General features: G+C 30.8%; 1 protein-coding gene and 1 pseudogene across 1 annotated transcript in view; both read right to left on the bottom strand.

Moving 5' to 3' along the window:
* The window catches only part of LOC111624177 (muscarinic acetylcholine receptor gar-2-like), a 75,345-nt gene that overhangs the window by 9,804 nt on the left and 42,844 nt on the right, over positions 1 to 22,697 (bottom strand). The gene's annotated exons all lie outside the window — the stretch shown is intronic.
* Positions 16,183 to 17,087, bottom strand: LOC111624190 (annotated as a pseudogene).

The following is a 22,697-nucleotide window of genomic DNA, read 5'->3' as shown; positions in this document are numbered from 1 at the left end:
TACCGAATATTTAATCACTATTCGGCCGAATACCGAATACCTAAAAACAGGAGTAAGAAATAACAAAAACACAGTAAATTAATCATTTTGGTATTTAGATTTAATGTTATCGGGTTATTATTGTCTTTTTATATTTACTTATAACTTATAACATGCACAACATGAAAAAGAAAATAATATTAGTCACATGTATTCACAATTTATAATTACAAAGATCAGCACACGTACAGTACACACCTATTCGTTCGAGAATCGTCGCACATCTGAGGTCTGACCCTGCCTATCCTTCTTTTTAAGCGCTCTTCCCTTTCTCTTTCCTCTATCGCTCTAGTCTATATAATACGCGCTCACGATACTTTCGATTCGTCACTTTTCCGTCGTAGATTTCCCATTTTACAATTACGTGACTCATAGTCTGGTGATAACGGAGAAAAGAGACAGATAGAACGTCGGTATAAGTCACAGTTATAATTTCACAGATTCGAGACAGCTTGGTAGCCCGAACGGCCCCAGGCTTACGCCCGTGCACGGCCGAATCCTGGGGCTGTATCATTACAAGCATTTAGCTTACCGAAGTCTATGACAACAATTGTTTGGCATTGACGACCGGCGAATTTCGCGCCAATAAGCTGCCTCGACTCGTTCAATTATGCTATTAACTGAATTTCATATTTATTTTCACATTTTCACTTCGCTGTGCTTCTCTGTTCTTTTTCCGTTATTTACACGTGTAGGTCATTTCATTGTTATACACTTTGATATCATCACTCATCACATACTAGCATGACGCTCTTGTCTAATATACTATTCGTTGCAACACTATTAATAATACATATTCCTCACTGAATTATACGTATTATATTTAATATTACATTATTGTTTTTGAACAAAAAATAAATCTCTAATTTTAATAATTATTCTATTTTTTGCTTCGAAAAGATGTATTTCTTTAATTTTACACAGCACAAAAGTGAAAAATAAGATTTTAATTACTATTGTTAAAGATAAAATATAAAAATTCTCGTTTGAAAAAAATGTAAAAATGCGGAATTAGACAAATAAGTAGTGATTAGAGGTATAAAATTACATCTTGACCCTTCATTAATAGGAAATGATGTGCCCACTTTAATATTAACTGTCATCAAAGAGCTACATCCTACAGATGAAGATAGGTTAAATGATGTAAATTTTATAGATAATTAATTAAGTAATTAATCCGCAATTAAATCAGAAAATCATAATTTTAGAAATTATGTTCTTGTATTTCAAGTATACTGTATTTTGTTCGGACCACACCCAATACATAGTGTAATATCAAAGTTATTTTAATGTTGTAAAGTGCAATTAAGTTGTTACATGGACAAGGAAAGCTTGTCGAACGAAATACAGAGACGTAAATGTGATCCACACTAAAATCAAATAAGAGATAATGTTAATATTCTAAAACATTTAAAAAACGTTTAATAAATATAGTGTTATAATTAAGTTAAGTTAAGTTTTGCATCTTAATAAAAATTTTGCATTATATTAAAAATCTAATTCATTCTAAATTATTTAAATAATTAATTTATGGAATTTCAAATATTAAATTAGGAATTTAATGACCTTAAAACTAATTTACAATATACAGTGAAGCGTCGAAAATACGGATTCGGCCGTCGAAAAATGAATATTAACTCCTTTCAATGATTTCGTTGATTCCTAACACTCTCATAATTCGTAATTTTTAAATTGATTAGTGCATTTTTTTTTTGTTTAAACATGTGATTCTGTAAATTACATTTGAATCTTTGTATGTATTCCAACATTCCTTGTGAGATAGCCTACTTGGATGGAACTTAGCATATCAAAGCTTGATTTATTGTGTATTTAGAGTTTACAGTGCTGAAAATGCTAATTTGCACGTATATTTGAAAATCGAGACCGGGTTCGGCCCCAATTAGTGTGGATTTTCGACGCTTCACTGTATTTATATATGCCTAAATGGATTGCTTAAGCGTAATGTTACGTGTAAATGAATTGTAATTCGTTTAGACATAACATTACAAATTTCTGGCATATTTAACTATAAAATATTAAGATTATTTTATTGACTTAACTACTATTAAACTATGTAAATTACATTAATGTTAATTATGCATAAAATAATTAAACAGCATAACTACTAAACTAATGCAACGACTTAAATCTCGATAATAGCATAATAAGTCATTTAAATATAAGAATTAATCAAACAACAGAATTTACAATGTACAAAATGCTTTTAAAAGTTCTAAAGTTTAATTTTTAAATGTTTATTTCGTGTATAATGCTAATATAATATTAAATATACCCTCATGTTTAACTTCCGCGATTTTAATATATGTCGTTAATAATTTCATTAATCTTTCGAAAGGAATTTAATATGTCGAAAAGTCCTCCAAGAAGTAAAATGATTATACCTNATAAAAAATGCACATCTGCATTTTCTTTAAAACATAATTTACTGCGTTGTCTCTTCAAGTCAATACATTATCTGAATACAATTTTTTTACAGAATAAATCCTTTCTTAGCTCTTGAAATATATTAAAATCGAAAATAATATTCCTGATAATTATAAATTTAAAATTGTAAACGATATATTAATGTATTTTATAAAAATTTAATAAAATAAAAGTCGATACGATGTTAAATTTATCTTATAAATATGCTTTTCTTCGTAAATGAATTATAATTATAGAAGGAAGTTAACATTATATCTTCGAGAGGAGAATAACAAATATACTGATTTTATATAACATAATTTAAAACTTCTAGAAAAATTAATTTCGATTTAATATTACATAAGTTTATAATTAAATGTTATATAATTTTGCACCGAAAATCAATAGATAGTTCTGTAAATATTCTAAAATATCATCTAATAGATTATAAATTGTATATTAAAAATCTTTAAATTTGATTCAGTATTATTATTAAATAAATTTAAATGTTTTTCAATATTTAATTATGCGAGTTTTACAATGCAAATTTAACGTTTTTATATTGTAATATCCGTTTTGCAAAGCATTTCTATCAGTGTTAGTCAAGCTTGTATTAACACAAAACAAATTTTCTGTTTGGAATAAAATGATACGGTAACAGATCTAGTTTACAAACCTTTTCTACCAAATCAAACAATGTGTAAGTAATATAAAAGTGTTACGTCATTCGATCTGAATAGTCTTTCAACAGTACTATGTATACTGTGATAAGAATGTCGCCTTGTTTACATATAGAGTAACAAGCAAAACTTAGAGGAACAGTGAGAAAACTGACACTATTTTTTCCACTTTATCCTAATTAACTGCTTTCTTGGCAAAGTAGTTATAATAAAAACATATTTTCAAAAAATATTCCACGATTTTTCTCATGCAAAAACTTTAATGACTAAAAATTCATATAAATTTACACCCGACTATAAAACTTTATGATATTTTTTAAATAATAAAAACCATCGTTTAACAGTTTTTCTCATTTAAATAACAATTTTTCTCTGGTTTTATTGTAATTAAATTGCATAAAAATATTGAATATTTCTGAGATTTAATTTTATACGACTTCTGAAAAATACAGATATAATACTAAGAAATGGGTTATTTAAAACTTATACACGATAAAGCCATCTTATATACTGAAAACATTAAATAACGAGTAATACGAGTAATAATTAATAAGAGAATTTAGACATGGCTATGACCTTCATTAATATCTAAAATTAGCTTTTAGTAATAGAAATTAAGAATTATTGCATTATAATAAAGAACAAATAGAAATATCGGTTGTTTAACTATGAAATAATTAAATTTTCGTAGAAAACGACGCGGTAACGTTTTGCATTAAGTAGACAATTGATTTTAACACTTAAGTGAATTTTCTTCTATATTCGTAGCTGTAAACATCTTCGTCAACTTAATTGTTTCTTCAATAAGATACGCTTTTAAATATTCAAATAAATTTTCTCTTTTATTATATATTTGCTAATTTAATATCTATTAATACATATTTTATAGCAATCGAAAGTTATATTTATTCATAATTTATTATTTAGCTACCTTTCTACCTCACAACTCTCACACAATGTAATAAAATAGATGTTAAATATTTAATATTTGAATTGTTTTTAAATATAACAATTTTCAATTTTCTAACACTTCGTTTATTTTAATTTTAATAAGCTTGTTAACTATTACAATTACTGGAAAAAATTCATAAATAAAATATAAAACACAAATCAATTAAAACAGTTTTTAAATATTTAAATAAGATAGTTTTAATCTTAATTAGAAGTTACATAATAAATGAAGTAGCAATCGTTTATCATTAAAATCATTACAAACAAACAAATCAATTATTTATATATTAAATCTTCTCTCAAAAACCTATAAGATTTTTTTATTTTACAAAATATTAAATTACAGTTTAGTGAATCTTTAGATAGCAAAAGCCAAAGCATTGAGTGGAATATTTAAAATTGCATTGATCATGGAAAAAACTAATAATCGTTTTAGTTATTAAATTAATAACCCTCTTAAATAATTTCACGAAAGTAACGTAATTTCTTCATTAATGTAATTCTCATAAATGCAATAAAGTTTGGAATTAGATTTATGAGCTAATTCATTTTCTTAACGTTATTTAATTAATTTGAATTTTATGCGATAGAAAACTTTTAGATTATAAAATTTGATCGAAATCTTATTTATTTTTTCTTCTTCGATTGCAGTTTTTATTCAATGCATTTTTCATTTACTTGATGATTTATTTTTATGTTTATATGATTTATGTATGATCAGTAATATCGTAACCGTTTTAAACTTATCGTTCTGTAATAAATATTAAAAGAAAAAATAACAATAAATAAAGTAAAAGGTGACTCAAGTCATAAATTGTAATGATTTAATCATTAGGTTTATAGACACGATACAACTATTTAATCGTTGGTTTGAATAAATTTTAAATAATTTAAATTACATTTTAACTGATTGAAATATATACAATAATACTTTTTGGTAGTAGAGTAAATGCATCGAATATCATTGCAGTTTCGTCTTGTTCAATATAGATATGATCTTTTGGACAGTGGACCTCTTTCAGGAAAGTTTTGTCGATGAAACAGTAAGGACGAGAAACAAATAGTAACCTGAGGCTGTAGCGGCTGTAGTTGACAGCCTCTTGTAGCCTTCGAAAGTTGATGACAGCGACCTTACAGGACAATTCTACCTCTTCATCCATTGACTAAACATGGGCTTCGCCTTTAAAGCTTCATTCCATTTCGTCTCGTTTCGAAATAAAAGAATTCTTATATCACAGGTAATTAATGACTACTTCTTTATAATATTTTAGTTTATTAAATAATATTTTTATCGCTAAATAGTAACAACAGTAACAATTAGATAAGAATGTTTATTTTTATAAAATAAATATAAAAATGATGCTAAATTAACGGTTCGTTTCAAAATTAGGTATTTGCTTTTCTCATATATAAAATCTTAAATATTTTTCTTAAATTGTTATTCGTGTTTAAAGAAAAATCTTTAATTTTGTTAAAGTCTGTGAATTATAATTTAAGTAGAAAGTAAATGCATCAAATTTCGAATACAAAGTTAAAATGATAATTACTGGAGCTTTGTTTGATTTTACTGAAGAGAACCATTACATTGTCATGTTTGAATTGTATATTGGCACTACTATTGAACCACGGTTTAAGTTGTCATTAACGAGTGGGTCGATTCTAGATATAGTTACAGCAAGAAAAAATTTAGTTTTTATTGGCAAGAAAATTCTATTTTTATTTTTTAATTTAAAATATATATATATTATAATAATATTAAACTTCACAGTTTAAATCGTATTCTACGTTTTTGAAGAGCAGCATCATATACAATTTAAAATATTCGCAAATGAAGTGGAGATTATTAAAATAGGCAGAACTAATTAATTTAGCTTAAAAATTAAAATGCGAAATTTCATATTTATTTTATAATATAAATATAATATATGTTCATACTGTTAAAATTAGTTTTCTTGAAGATGAGAGTTGCTCTATTTCTATTGCTCTAGTATTAGAATTGTTGAATATCAAATGAATGAAAAAATAAAAGGAAACGTAAAAATTTAAATACGACTGTTTTGTCAGATATGTAAAAATAAGAATAAAGTTATTCCATATTTTTGATGTTCACAAACGGATGAGCGTATTTTTATGACAATTACAAATAAACACATTTTTAATTAATATAATAAATAAAATTCAAAAAGAGTATTTAAACTATTTTAATATTCATAATTTAATCTGTAACAACGCGCTAATAAACACATGTACACTATTGATTAATATTTAACATACGTCAATCAATCAGCATTTAAAATGCTAATATAATTATAACGTTGTTAAATCATTCAAAATATTTTAATCATTATTTAAAGTACATAAAAATCTGTATAAAATTAATGCATTTTTATAATAGGTTAATTAATTTAAAAACTTTAAATAATAGTTCTAAAGTCAATTCTTTTTAATACAGTTTATGATTAAAGATTGTGAAGATCTGAAACCCGCATCTTCACTTAAGAAAAGACAATTATGGCTAAGCTCTGTTACACATTTGAAAAATAGGATAAATAAAATCTCATTTATTTTATACTATTTAATGTAATTTCATTTTCAGTTTAATAAAATTCTAAATTTAGAAAACGAATTCAGCGTACAATAGGATAGAAAGGATCAAACTGATAATATTTCTAGCTATAAATTTTTCTTGGAGGTAAGAATATTCAAAGCTGTGAAATTTATAAAATATTATTGTGAATATTATTATTTTATATAAATTAAATGTATCGTTAACAGATCTACTTCAAATAAATGTGAAATCTTCGAACTAACCCATCTTATTGTACTAAATAGGTTGCTATCGTGATAATCTACATCGTATAAATTATTACAATCATTACGATCGAATATAAACACGGAAACGATTTGCTTATGTTTATAGGTGTATTGATAATTTATGAACTAACTAAATAGCATCATTTATCATTTATACGAACGCAATTTATGTCTATTTCCTTTTTTAAAATATATATATAATATAATTTTTTAAGAGTTAAAACTCAATAAATAGTTAGTTATTTATGACTTTTTAAACGCTAAAATATAAAATCATTTAAGTTTTAAATACATTTTGCTAGAACTTAAACTAGAAACAAATGAATAATAAATGAATAAAATTATTAATTCAGTTCCTTTTTAACCATCGAATAAATATGTAAATTATTTTCTCCTGAATTATTTTAAATTTTTCTAGTGAAAATGAAAAGTTTTCTATAATTTATTCAATTTCCTACTTTTCAATTGGCTGACTCGAATTTGAAATGACAAATTAGGATGAAAGAATATGTTCTAGAAAACTCGTATGGAAGTTTTTAGTAAAGTTAAAGCGTGAATTATTCAGAAAGTTTTTAGGCGAAATACTTATAAAAAATCTGGAGATGCTAAAAATGATTGCCTACTTTTTTCAAAATTTAAATTTAATGCATTCACTATTATTATACTTAATAGATTCTAAAATACTTTATTGAATCGTTCTAAACACAAAGATAAATTTCATGAAGAACCAAATATATATATACATATAAGTATATTCTAATCATATAAACCGATTCTCTTATTAAAGCATTGGGAACTTCAATCAATAAACTTAAAAGTGATCGAATTTTCTTGATGCAATTTTACTACTGAAGACAAATTTTCCATTACAAAAGTTTTGATCAAATAAATCGCATGAGGCTACACTTAATATTAAGAGGAAAGGGGCCTCTATCCAGCTTCATTTCTCTCTTTATAAATTGTATTTTACTATCCGAATGTTATGTAGAAAGGAATATAACATTAAAGTAAATATGCAATATTTATTGAAAAGTGGATGAACAAATAGGATTTAGTTTTCGTAAGCTAACCAACGTTATTGAACTGAGTAAGAGCATCTATATCTCTTATATTTTACTAACTATAAGTATGGAGAAGAGAGAAAATGTGATTTAGTTGGATCGACAAATTCGATTGTATCTAGAAAGATGTTAGTGAAAGTATGGCAAAAGTTGTAGAATAAATAATACCAAAAAAAAAAAACAAGAAGAAAGTACAAACCAAATACCGAACGAACTGAGGGCCTACTACATTACAATGTCATCATTAATCAATCTTTGAAGTTCACTCGAGTATCATTTCTTCAAAGATGATCTAACAAGAATATAGGGAATGGGTTGTATCCTCACGAAATTGAATATGATTAATATGGCATGTAATTTTAAAAATAAACATTATAAAGTCTAGTTAAATTTTAACATAAAAATCAAAAACATAAACGATATAATTTACATTAAGTTAATCTATTATTTATATTTTAATATAGAAGAAAGATAATGTTAATTTCTTTTTATTAATTTTAACAAGAAAAAAAAGGAGTCAACTATAAATAAATGCAGCTGAATAAGTATTGACACAAAAAGTCTTTGAAATCGAAAATAAATCTGTAGGTGGGAATATGTAAATATGTACAGTACATGTCTTCAATTCTGATTGATTGAATGCACCACTCTTAAAATTAGGTCTTTGAAAAATATTTCACTTCTTGGTTGCAACTAAAGTGTTGGGAAATTTACGCCAAACCTATTTCACCTATAGACTGTCGGATAAAAGGAAAAAAGTCATTTGCTTTCGTCTTTGGAAAATTTTGATTGAAATATGTTGACCTGTTAAAATAAACGCTTTCAGATAAATAAAAGAATTTTCGGTTGAAAATTGCTTTTTATATACTTTTTCTAAGATTAATAGGATTTTCATCAAAGTATACTGGTTTAATTAATTATTTTTACTTATCTTATACAAAAATCCTATTCGGAATAAAAATACAAAATAAACATTAATATAATTTAAGTTATATAAGGCTTATTTTGAATAGTTAAACAGCTAAAAATAGCAAACACTTATGATATTTTATATTCAAAAACAAATTTCTAATATTAATAAACTTATTTTAATCTTATTAATCTGTAATATAATGAAAATATCTGAAATTTATTTTATAAAATTAGAATATTTATGTTCTTAATATTTTCAATAATAAAAGTATTTATAAAATTTGATAAAAACAAGGAGAAACAGATTAAGAAAGATAATATATTAGAATTACAGATTATGGCAACGATATTTTATCACAACTGAGTATGAATATAAATAAAAAGGGAGAAGTAATAAATTAACAGTGAAAACACAGATTGATGACGACTTATATTTACGAAATATTGCAATATTTATCTCCATGATTTTTTTCATTTTAAGGTTAAAAGTTATAATGTGATTATTTTACTACAATATTTTCAAATTTTATAATTTATTATAAAAATTCTATTTATATTACTGAATGTTTTCAAGTTCTTAAAGTTTTTATTTTCATTATCAAATTTTACAAAAAACTAATATAAAATGTAAGAAATCAAGTTCGCAAAGCAGATATTTGCCAAAGTAATTCACAACCGGCGACAAGATAAAGTTTGGATACAGTTTTTTTTCATTGCAAGTTTACTTGCATTGAGATGCTAAAGAGATAAGTTTAGAAGATCGTTCAACCTCATCAACGTTTTCCTGTTCTTTGTTTGTATAATTCATTACTTTTTAATCTTTTGTTCCGTTTGCATTATTTAAATTAAATAGCAAACTAAACAAAATTTACCTAAATTTATCTTTAAAGCAGAAAATTTAACATTAAATATGTCACACTTTAATATTTATGAGTAATTTAATAAATTTAATTTGATAACATCTCAATAAATTCCGTTAATTACAAAACTATGAAATTCTTTAATATATACATTAAATATGTTTTTATATTCGTATCTATTTTATGCTCAAATTCATAATAATTAACCTATTTAACATATTTCGATATAAGTTAATTGATGATACAACTGTAGAAGTTAATGTTGAGTCCTGCTTTATAAATCCTGAATTGTAATGTCGTTTTATCTGCACGCAAACATATATTATTGCCACTTTTATATTTTATTGCATCAGTAATTTTAAGACCATTCAACAATTATTATTCATAGATCATAAGTAGAGTTTATAATATACAGTATTTTATTTAAAAAATTTCATGCTTAACAATATATATAAAGACCAATATTAATTTACCTTAAAATGATTCTTACTGGAAAACTGTGTAAAACAGAGGTAAATAAAATAATTTATAAAGTAAGAACAAAAGCTGTTTATTACAACAAATAAGAAAAGAGAGATTTGGCAGATAAAATAGAAAGAATGGCAGGATTATTTGTTGTAGAATTATTCAGGAAAAATTTTTATGAGCGTGAGAAAAGATCGTTTTATTGACGATTAACTGTTTCTTTTAAAAATATATACAATAAAATAAGGTCTATAGAGTGCTCACCTGCAGGCTAGAAGTCAGACGGAGTGATAAACCTGTAGGGAATAGGAAACATAATTGGATGTTTCGTGAACTAAAATGATAGAAATAGTATCTTCTGTTAAAACTCTAATTGGAAAGACAACTAATGGTTGTTATCGTATATGGTTTTAAGTTTTTTACTTAACATAATTTACTTATATAAGTTAAATGTGAATTTAAATCATCGTCTATTATGGGACACACATGGTAACTAAATGAATAATTTCCAAACAATTTACGCATTTTAAAATTTACTGCATTCGTTAATGTCTGTTACAAATAGCTCGCTCACTTTACAAAAGTTAACATCTTATTTGATAATAAATTACTAAAAAATTCTTATTAAAAATCCAAATTTTATTAACTATATGACTATATTGTCGCGGGAACAAACGGCAATCAGTCGTTAGGAACACAAAAGTATTTATTAACTCAATGTATAACTCCTGCAGCTTGCAGTACAAGAACAAGACCCCCTCTCAGCCTGAGAGCTGGCTGTTATAGCCTACAGAGGCATGGTAGAAACATGGTAATTAGTTAGTATTTACATATGTTCTCAGACCGGGAGAACGTACCCACAAAAAAAAACCTGCATCGATGAGGCTTGAACCGGAGATATTCGCTCGATAGGCGAAGCCGTTAACCTCTAACCCATGAATGACACGGTGGAACGAACGAGCCGCGGCATTATACTCTCCCCCCAAAAGACAGCGTCCCCTGTCGTTTAGGGATGCACTGACGGCAGGATTATTAACATCACTGGTAGAATCAGGGTCTTGCAGACTTGGATCACAATAGGGCGGAGGACGTGGACGGTATCCTTTGGCTTTCTTCGTTTGGATGTAGAATCGAAATCCTCGATTTCATAGGTAACCTCAGACAAGCGTCGAAGGACTTTGTACGGGCCAAAGTAACACTTAAGGAGCTTTTCAGACAGACCCACCTTGCGCACAGGTGTAAAAATCCACACAAGATCACCAGGGTTATACAATACGGTTCAGATGAGCAGCGTCGTACCGTCCTCGATTTTTTGCTGGGCCATCAATGTACGTACACGAGCTAATTGTCGCGACTCCTCGGCCGAGGTGACTAAGTGGCCAAGGTAATCGTCGGGTTGATCGTCAGTTTGATATGGGAATAACGTGTCCATTGTTGTCTCGGCTTCACGTCCGTGAAGTAAATAGAATGGGGTGAATCCAGTAACGTCCTGTTTTGCTGTGTTATAAGCGAAAGTGACGAAGAGCAATACTGAGTCCGTCTTTCTGCTCAACACTGACATACATAGACATCATATCGGTTAATGTCTTGTTAAAGCGTTCGGTTAAGCCGTTTGTCTGCGGATGGTATGCGGTCATTATGCTGTGTGTTACCTGGCAGCACCGAATAAGTTCAGCCAGCCACAAGATGGGACTGGAAAACTTTTCCTCTGTCGGTGATGACTACTCTTGGGGCTCCATGTTTCAACAGGATTTCGTCAACAAGGAATCAAGCTATTGCTGGAACATCAGCTGTTGGAACCGCCCTGGTGACGGCATATCGGGTGCAATAATCGGTGCAGACCACAATCCATTTGTTGCCGTTGAGGATTTTTGGGAGCGGACCATGCAAATCCATGCTAATTCGATGAAAGGGTACTACTGCTGGTGGGATGGACATAAGGCGACCAGCAGATTTCTGGGGTACCTGTTTCCTTCTCTGACATTCCCAACAATGGGAGACATAATGCCTTACTGTATCGTATAGCCTCGGCCAAAAGAAGCGCTTTCGAATTCTGTCATAGGTTTTAGCGAACCCTAAGTGACCAGCCATAGGAGCATCGTGGAAGTGTTGCAGGACGTCCAGAAGCAAGTGTTTGGGGATCACGGGTAACCATCTCTTTTCAGTCAGGTCATAATGTTTCTTACAAAGTATGCCATTGATAAGTGCAAATTCTCCATTGATAGGCTCAGACCTCTCAAGAGCCAGAATTATTGCTGCCAATTTTGGATCCTNCCATTGTTGTCTCGGCTTCACGTCCGTGAAGTAAATAGAATGGAGTGAATCCAGTAACGTCCTGTTTTGCTGTGTTATAAGCGAAAGTGACGAAGGGCAATACTGAGTCCCAGTCTTTCTGCTCAACACTGACATACATAGACATCATATCGGTTAATGTCTTGTTAAAGCGTTCGGTTAAGCCGTTTGTCTGCGGATGGTATGCGGTCATCATGCTGTGTGTTACCTGGCAGCACCGAATAAGTTCAGCCAGCCACAAGATGGGACTGGAAAACTTTTCCTCTGTCGGTGATGAGTACTCTTGGGGCTCCATCTTTCAACAGGATTTCGTCAACAAGGAATCAAGCTATTGCTGGACCATCAGCTGTTGGAATCGCCCTGGTGACGGCATATCGGGTGCAATAATCGGTGCAGATCACAATCCATTTGTTGCCGTTGAGGATTTTTGGGAGCGGACCATGCAAATCCATGCTAATTCGATGAAAGGGTACTACTACTGGTGGGATGGACATAAGGCGACCAGCAGGTTTCTGGGGTACCTGTTTCCTTCTCTGACATTCCCGACAATGGGAGACATAATGCCTTACTGTATCGTATAGCCTCGGCCAAAAGAAGCGCTTTCGAATTCTGTCGTAGGTTTTAGCGAACACTAAGTGACCAGCCATAAGAGCATCGAGCATAGGAGCATCGTGGAAGTGTTGCAGGACGTCCAGACGCAAGTGTTTGGGGATCACGGATAACCATCTCTTTTCAGTCAGGTCATAATTTTTCTTACAAAGTATGCCATTGATAAGTGCAAATTCTCCATTGATAGGCTCAGACCTCTCAAGAGCCAGAATTATTGCTGCCAATTTTGGATCCTTCCTCTGATCAGCAGCGACATTCGTGAGTGTGGCAACTAAGTCAGCTGCCATAGAAGTTTCGATCTCTATGGGATTTCTCGAAAAGCAGTCTGTGTCTTTATGTGTTCGTCCGCTCTTATAACAGATGGAAACATCGTATTCTTGAAGTCGTAAGGCCCATCTGGCAAGCCTTCCTGAGGGATCTTTTAGTCCAGCCAGCCAGCACAATGTGTGATGATCTGTTATCACAACAAATGGTTTACCAAAGAGATATGGCCGAAATTTGTGGACTGCCCACATCACTGCGAGACATTCCCTTTCTGTTGTCGAATAATTCTTTTCTGCCTTGGTAAGTGTCCGAGATGCATAAGCAATCACCTTTTCTTTGCCATCTTGTGTTTGGACTAGGATTCCCCAATCCCGTAACCACTGGCATCTGTGTGGAGTTCAGTTGGCACATTCTCGTCATACAACCTTAATACAGGGTCAGAAGTAATGGCCCTTTTTAAGGTAGAAAAGGAATCAGCCTCTAGTTGACCCCAAGTGAACGTGGACTCCTTTTTTAGTAATTGCTGTAACGGTTGCACTTTACAGCAGAAATTTTTACTAAAGCATCGGTAATAGGAACATAGACCCAGAAAACTTCTTACGTCATGCGCATTTGCTGGAGTAGGAAAATCGGTGACTGCTCGTAATTTTTCAGGGTCCGGTCGTATTCCTTCTCTTGATATGAGGTGTCCAAGGATCTTGATCTGGTTAGCACCGAAGACACATTTTTTTGGATTCAGATGGAGGCCTGAATCCTGTATGCAGCCTAAAACGGCATTTAACCTCACCAGATGATCTTCAAAGGTTTCGGAAAACACGACTATATCGTCGAGATAACATAAGCACATAGTCCATTTTAGATGGCGTAATAAGTTATCCATCATTCTCTCGAACGTAGCTGGCGCATTGCATAAGCCGAATGGCATGACTTTCCGCAAAGTGATGAAGAACGTCTCGAAGTTGCATTCGTTGGTCCGGGGTCAGGGCCGTAGATACATTCCACTCATGCTGGACTCCTGTCTTCATAGTCATAGGGGAGGCCATCATTATCGGCTCTGGCGGAGCACATTCGTCAACGGCGGTTAGGCCATTCTCCTGTAACCGCTCTGCTACACTGATACACATATCCTTTGGAAGGGTTTTAGGACTACAAGTACCATTGGCGACCCACAATGCTCCCTTGCCCTCCATCAGTTGGATGATGGAAGAGGGGTGGCAACCTCTTTCTCTAGCAGTAAGTGTTTGTTACCCTCCACCATTGCTTCAAAAGAATTGTGAGCAGCGAGGCATGACACAGCTATTCTCATTAATGAGTAAGGAGGGATGAAACAATCCTCGAAAGTGCATAAGTGGAAAGGTTCAGCTAGCGTGTCAGCTTCTATGCCATTTGTTTGAGGGTCATCCTCCAAGAGGAGGGCAGAACGTCCACAATCTATCAGGGCTTGAGAGGCTTCCAGAAAATCCCATCCAAGGATAACATTATGACTGCAATGCTGCAAAACTGCAAACTCAAATGGTTGGTACTTCCCATTTATATTGATTCACGCTACACATTTTCCAGCTGGACGTACAAAATTTCTGTCCGCTACCTTCAGTAGGACATCCGTGGTGTTGGTGGACATGGTGTTCCGCAGTTGCCGGCGATATGCCTCGGAGAGTACAGAAAAAGATACTCCAGAATTGACGAGGGCATGCACGGGGTGATTCTCTATACTAATGTCAACGTAATTTCTAGTCATCTGGGTAACAGTCGTCTAAGGGGGATTTTCTTCACAAGCGGCCTCACCCCCAAGAAAGGTTGCACTGCTTAGTTTTTCTCTGCTCTGCGATGGGAGATCGACTAAGACGGCGGTATGGTGATGGTGATCTCAGGCGTCGGTGAATGTCCTCTTTCATCCTCAGCATACGGTGAAAAACTTTCGAGACCCTGATGGCCGAATGGAGTCCTTGGAGAATGGCCAGCGGAACTGCTGTCCAGCCAGTGCCTCTCTATTCGTGCGAGAAGCGTCAAGCATTTGCCTCCGCTCTCGGCAATAGCGTACAACATGGCCGGGACGTCCACAATGGAAACAAATGGGGTGGTAAGATAAGATAAGATAAGTATAAAGTTAAGTAGAGAGCTGTCTGTTCAAGACAAACTTAGCCCTATAGTGAGGAAAAGAAGTGAGAAGAAAAGTGAAAGTAACTAGATTAAAAAGAGGAGGGGAAGGAAGGCAAGGGTGGGGATCCATGGGCCGCGGCACCACATTTATTAAAAAAAAACAGAAATAGATATAAAAAATTGGCTAACATTGCCTAATACAGATTACAGTATTTACATAGTAATTGGTCCTGATACATTTATAGGAACAGATGGTTACAATCGTCTAACAGAGAAACATTAACTACATGGTGGTCAGTTCGTTTCAGAGATCCTCTTTGCTATTGGTGAAACTTTCATCACTGATGTCCTCGCTTGTATTGTCCTCAACAACAGGTAGGTTATTCCTGGTCTGAGATTGTTCACTGCTCTGCGATGGGATTGCTAGTTTCCCGGTGTTTTTGATGAATTTGGTGAGATTTTAAATGTCTTATTTTTTTCCTATCCTGTATCCTTGGGATGAAGTTGTAACAGCTTCTCCCAGTGTTGGAGATCTCCCACTCCCTTTGCCACAGTTCTTCGACAATTTCATGAAGGTGATTGTGTATTTCAGTCTTAGGAACCCTATTATACGTAATTTTGGAATCGGTAGTTGCAGCTTTTTTCGCTAGTTTGTCGGCCCTTTCATTTCCCTCATGACCCTCATGAGCTTTGATCCATTGAATAGTTAAGTTATTTGTGCCTGCAAATGGGGTGGTTATCATCTGTTCTCCACAAGTCGGTTTTTCTTCTTGGAGGTTTGGTAACTGAAAGCTGTTGCCGGGTAGCGGCAGCAAAGATAGGGCGCCGTTTTGGCTGAGTAGCTGTCCAGGATGACCCAGACTGGGATATTGGGGCTATGGTTCTCTTGACCTCTTTTCTAACAAGCGAGTCAAGTGAAGACCCTCTCGGTTCGGCATCCTCCAGCTGAGGCCCCAAGATTCGCTGAACCTCCTCTCTTACGATCTGCCAAATGAAAGCGACCATATCAGGTTGTTCATCCAAGGAAGCCATAGATACAACATTTGGCAGAAGATCAAATTTCTGTAGACTGACTTGTTTCTGTCGCATGTCCTCGATGTAGCGACACCAGTTGATGAACTCGGTCGTGGTGGTGAGTTCCTTTGTGAGCAGGGACAGATACACGTCTTCAGCAATGCGTTTCATCAGATGAGACACCTTATCAGCTTCCTTCATGTGAGGATTCACTTTGTGACACAAACGTAAGATATCCTGAATGTAGAATTGAGTACTTTCTGTTTTTGTGCCCTGCACTTTAACAGTTCCTCTGCTCGCCGGGCTTGCTGCTTGTCATCCCCAAACACCTTTTGAAGTTCGGTCTTAAACTGTTGCCACGACCAAAGACCTGTTTCATTATTTTCGTACCACTGTCGAGCCGTACCTGTGAGGAAGAAGTAAGCGTTGGCGAGGCATGCCGTGTCATCCCAGCGGTTAAATGTCGCTATTCGATCGTATTCCCGCAGCCACTCTGCTGGATCATCAGTAGCGTCACCAGCAAACGTAGAAGGATATCTACAGTGCTGAATAATGGAAGGGACAGAGATTACCCCAGAGGTCTTTTCGCGGTTTTGAGCCATTAGTTTTTGTCGTGTCCAGCCAGGAGGAGAATAAAGGCCATATTCTGGCAGTAACCCTGGAGCTGTAGACTTTGTCTAGGATGGGATGGTACCTCCACTATGATAAGGGGAAGTGGAAGGCGATACTGGCGTCTCCACCAAACTGTCGGGGGGACAAACGGCAATCAGTCATTAGGAACACAAAGATATTTATTAACTCAATGTATAACTCCTGCAGCTTGCAGTACAAGAACAAGACCCCCTCTCAGCCTGAGAGCTGGCTGTTATAGCCTACAGAGGCATGGTAGAAACATGGTAATTAATTAGTATTTACATATGTTCTCAGACAGGGAGAGCGTACCCACAAAAAAAAACCTGCATCGATGAGGTTTGAACAGGAGACTTTCGCGCGATAGGCAAAGCCGTTAACCTCTAACCCATGAATGACACGGTGGAACGAGCGAGCCGCGGCAATATTGTTATATTAAAAATTGAGTTTAGATTGCTTTGTAACCCACAATTTTCTAAAGAAGCTACTCGAAGTGTCCCCGAAATGATATAGAAACAATGGACTAAAGTGTGAATCTCAAAGAAAACAATCTCTTCGACTTAATAGCCTTCCATCGAAAAGAAATTAATGATTTGTATTAAACATAAATTGCATCTAAATTGTTTTTGTGGAAAAGATTGGACTTATATTAAGGTATGAACATTCATAAATGCGTCCGAACTGTCGATCCATTTTCTCGACTTACATCTGTACAACTGTCATTTAGAAATTGAACATTATAACCGATTGACATGTTGTTATAGAGCATAAACATATATTTATAATGAAATGCCATAGAATTACCAAAGCTACATGAAAGTTATAATACATAACTAATGAGTCTGTTTATTCCTGTATTACGATATTTAACATGATATTACGCATGCTAAATTACTTAATGCACGCAAGTTAAACGAAAATACTGTTTTATATTATCTCTAAACATATTATTAAACACGTTATACTAAAAAATAATAGTTAAATTAGTAGCAATAGGAAGGTACAAATTAATTCTAATTCTAATTTAATTATATTTAATTTTTAGAATTAATAATTCTAAATTAAATATAATTTAGTAGGCCAATTTTTGTATATAATATCATCTAATTCTCACCAATAAATCACGCATAAAATATTCTATAGTTTTATAAAACATTTTATACCTGATTTTCTATTAATTTTTTAATATATAATATCCAATTTAATATGTATTATATTCGAAATTATCAAGTATAACATTATAATTTTTCTTATATATCAGTTAAAAATTTTAACTTAAAACTTTTAATAAATAGAAAAAAAATAATGCTTAACTACAAAGAAAATAGTAAATTAACTGCTACTTTTGATAACAGCTCTAAAAATTATACATTTTAAACGTTTAATTAATAATTTATGGAATATTTTACAAGAAACAACGAATTCCTTTTCCAATTTTCTTCAGTTTAATATTACACAAAGATTTACATTAGATGGCATATTAAAAATTTAAAAACAAAATTATTTAAAAAATAAAATTGACAAAAAAACAAAAATCGTTGTTTTAATATTATTTAATTACTTAAAAAATGTTGTATTACCTAAATTTCAAATAAATAAATAAATAATAATAAAATAAAACCATTCAATTTATTTATTATAGAAAAATACTGTTTTGTTATACAATATAAAAAATATTAATTATAATTAATGTTTTATAAATATATTTTCAACAAATTGATTAATTTATATAATGCAGCGACATATCTATATTTGCATACATGCAAATATAATATGACATAATATTTATCTAATTTTGATTAGTTTTGCTGCAATAATAATTTGCTGCCTTCGCTGTCGATACAAAATTGCAATAAAGCAGCTTTGAATCCTGGCAACGGTTAAGGTTTCACAGAGTTATAATAGAANAGGAACACAAAGGTATTTATTAACTCAATGTATAACTCCTGCAGCTTGCAGTACAAGAACAAGACCCCCTCTCAGCCTGAGAGCTGGCTGTTATAGCCTACAGAGGCATGGTAGAAACATGGTAATTAATTAGTATTTACATATGTTCTCAGACAGGGAGAGCGTACCCACAAAAAAAAACCTGCATCGATGAGGTTTGAACAGGAGACTTTCGCGCGATAGGCAAAGCCGTTAACCTCTAACCCATGAATGACACGGTGGAACGAGCGAGCCGCGGCAATATTGTTATATTAAAAATTGAGTTTAGATTGCTTTGTAACCCACAATTTTCTAAAGAAGCTACTCGAAGTGTCCCCGAAATGATATAGAAACAATGGACTAAAGTGTGAATCTCAAAGAAAACAATCTCTTCGACTTAATAGCCTTCCATCGAAAAGAAATTAATGATTTGTATTAAACATAAATTGCATCTAAATTGTTTTTGTGGAAAAGATTGGACTTATATTAAGGTATGAACATTCATAAATGCGTCCGAACTGTCGATCCATTTTCTCGACTTACATCTGTACAACTGTCATTTAGAAATTGAACATTATAACCGATTGACATGTTGTTATAGAGCATAAACATATATTTATAATGAGATGCCATAGAATTACCAAAGCTACATGAAAGTTATAATACATAACTAATGAGTCTGTTTATTCCTGTATTACGATATTTAACATGATATTACGCATGCTAAATTACTTAATGCACGCAAGTTAAACGAAAATACTGTTTTATATTATCTCTAAACATATTATTAAACACGTTATACTAAAAAATAATAGTTAAATTAGTAGCAATAGGAAGGTACAAATTAATTCTAATTCTAATTTAATTATATTTAATTTTTAGAATTAATAATTCTAAATTAAATATAATTTAGTAGGCCAATTTTTGTATATAATATCATCTAATTCTCACCAATAAATCACGCATAAAATATTCTATAGTTTTATAAAACATTTTATACCTGATTTTCTATTAATTTTTTAATATATAATATCCAATTTAATATGTATTATATTCGAAATTATCAAGTATAACATTATAATTTTTCTTATATATCAGTTAAAAGTTTTAACTTAAAACTTTTAATAAATAAATAAAAAATAATGCTTAACTACAAAGAAAATAGTAAATTAACTGCTACTTTTGATAACAGCTCTAAAAATTATACATTTTAAACGTTTAATTAATAATTTATGGAATATTTTACAAGAAACAACGAATTCCTTTTCCAATTTTCTTCAGTTTAATATTACACAAAGATTTACATTAGATGGCATATTAAAAATTTAAAAACAAAATTATTTAAAAAATAAAATTGACAAAAAAACAAAAATCGTTGTTTTAATATTATTTAATTACTTAAAAAATGTTGTATTACCTAAATTTCAAATAAATAAATAAATAATAATAAAATAAAACCATTCAATTTATTTATTATAGAAAAATACTGTTTTGTTATACAATATAAAAAATATTAATTATAATTAATGTTTTATAAATATATTTTCAACAAATTGATTAATTTATATAATGCAGCGACATATCTATATTTGCATACATGCAAATATAATATGACATAATATTTATCTAATTTTGATTAGTTTTGCTGCAATAATAATTTGCTGCCTTCGCTGTCGATACAAAATTGCAATAAAGCAGCTTTGAATCCTGGCAACGGTTAAGGTTTCACAGAGTTATAATAGAATAGCTTTTGAGTCCCAACAACGTTTAAGGTTTCATAGAACTATAGTAGTAAAGTTCTGGATCTTTGTGACCTTTATAACTTTATAAAGAAATAAATAGTTTCCTATATAACTTTGGCCTCCTCTCCATAGTAACTGCAGCATGTAAATAAAATTATTTATAAAATTGCATAATATTCCTCAAATATTATGCATTTTTTTCAGTTTAGCTACGTAAAAAAATTAATATTTTTCTTTATTTTTTTCAACGAAATAAATGATTGATATAGTAAAACCGATATAGTGAAACGTTACATATTTAAATGAATATTTATAAAAAGAAAATAACTCGATCTTTTAGGGATTATTTTAAGAAAAAAAGAAAAAGAAAGAAAGAATAAATATAAAAAAAGTCGATCTTCTTATTATTTCCTGTTGTAAAAAACGGATATTTTAAATTCTGTATCAAGTTAATCATATAAATAGGATTTTCGATCGACAAAGTTGTTTGAGTAAGAATGATTGAACAGGAATAAAATTAAATTTTGACTATTATCGATAGAATTTAGCAACGTTACGTTTTTTTGTTCAAATAGATTTTGCCATTAACTTAAAATATTTTCTTGAATAGGATGTAAAAATTCATTTATTAAAAAATTTTTCATGGAGCTGAAAAAACATGCGCTTTCTCCTGTAGTTATGTCCTGTATTATTTTGTATATATGTAAATAAAAATAAATGAAATGCTAAAATATATATAAGATTTTTAAAATTACGTTAAAACTTATTTTTTTGATGATTACTTCAAACATTTTATTATTAAATTTTTAGTTGTGTAATAATTCAAATACAAGATTACAATTATGAATTTATTACTTTAAAATATTACAGATATTTCAATATTAAGAAAATGTAAAAATAAAAATATTATACCGATAAAAAATAAAACTATCAATTTTTATTCACTATAATTCTTTAAATTTCAAATTTAGATACAATTTATTTTTTAAAATTCTTGTTTCAATTAATATGTTTTATATTTTCTATCAAATATCTACATTACATTTTTTTACACTTATATCATTAGATCTTTTATGATGTTTTAATTAGAGTAATATTTAAACTAATTAAAAAAAGTAATTATTTTGTACAGAAAAGAAAATATTATTTCAATATCGACTGAAAAATTTTATCCGCAAATCTTCAATATTCTCTTTTATCAAGAATGTTTACATAAGCTTCATAAAATATGATTGATAATCATTTTAGATACGAAATTCTTTCTATGAATTAACTGTTATAAATACAGTGAAACCTCCGAACAACGGCCACTGGCAGGAACTAAAAAATGTCCGTTGTTTAGATATAATTTTGTATACATTTCAGTAAGAAACATTTCTGAAAAAATGGCCACAGTTTAAAGATGAGACCGTTATTAGGAGGTGATTTTCATTGAATTGCAATTTTCAAAAATTGTAGACCTATAAATTTCCACTGTCTGTCCTTCTTTAATCTTGCGAACAGAGTTAGATAGGTGATAATTGAGATAGAAATGAAAAGAGTAAGGTCAGGAGTTCCTGATTAACTATTTATAAACATCCGATTTGGACTGTTATTTCAATTAAAAATTTTATCCTGAACGGAGTTAGATAAACGACCGGCGTGACTCCATTGTTAACAGGAAAAGTATGATGTACAGGGGCAAGACATTACTAAAATTGAGAGCATTGCGAGATGTAACAATAAATAATTGCTCGTTAAATGTTCGATTTTAATTTAATATTTTATATTGAAATGTGAATATTATTGTTGTAAATTTGTTGATCTTATCTGCTTATTATTTTACATCACTCACATTTACTTTGATCCTCAATAATTTATTTAATATTATTTTTTCTATAAATAATTTTGCATATATATATATATATATACATA

This window comes from Centruroides sculpturatus, unplaced genomic scaffold (assembly GCF_000671375.1).
Source record: "Centruroides sculpturatus isolate CEXI.00-Female unplaced genomic scaffold, Cexi_2.0 scaffold70, whole genome shotgun sequence".
Lineage (NCBI taxonomy): Eukaryota > Metazoa > Arthropoda > Arachnida > Scorpiones > Buthidae > Centruroides > Centruroides sculpturatus.
The sequence above is the reverse complement of the archived record's forward strand: the minus strand, read 5'-3'. Positions and strand labels throughout refer to the sequence as shown.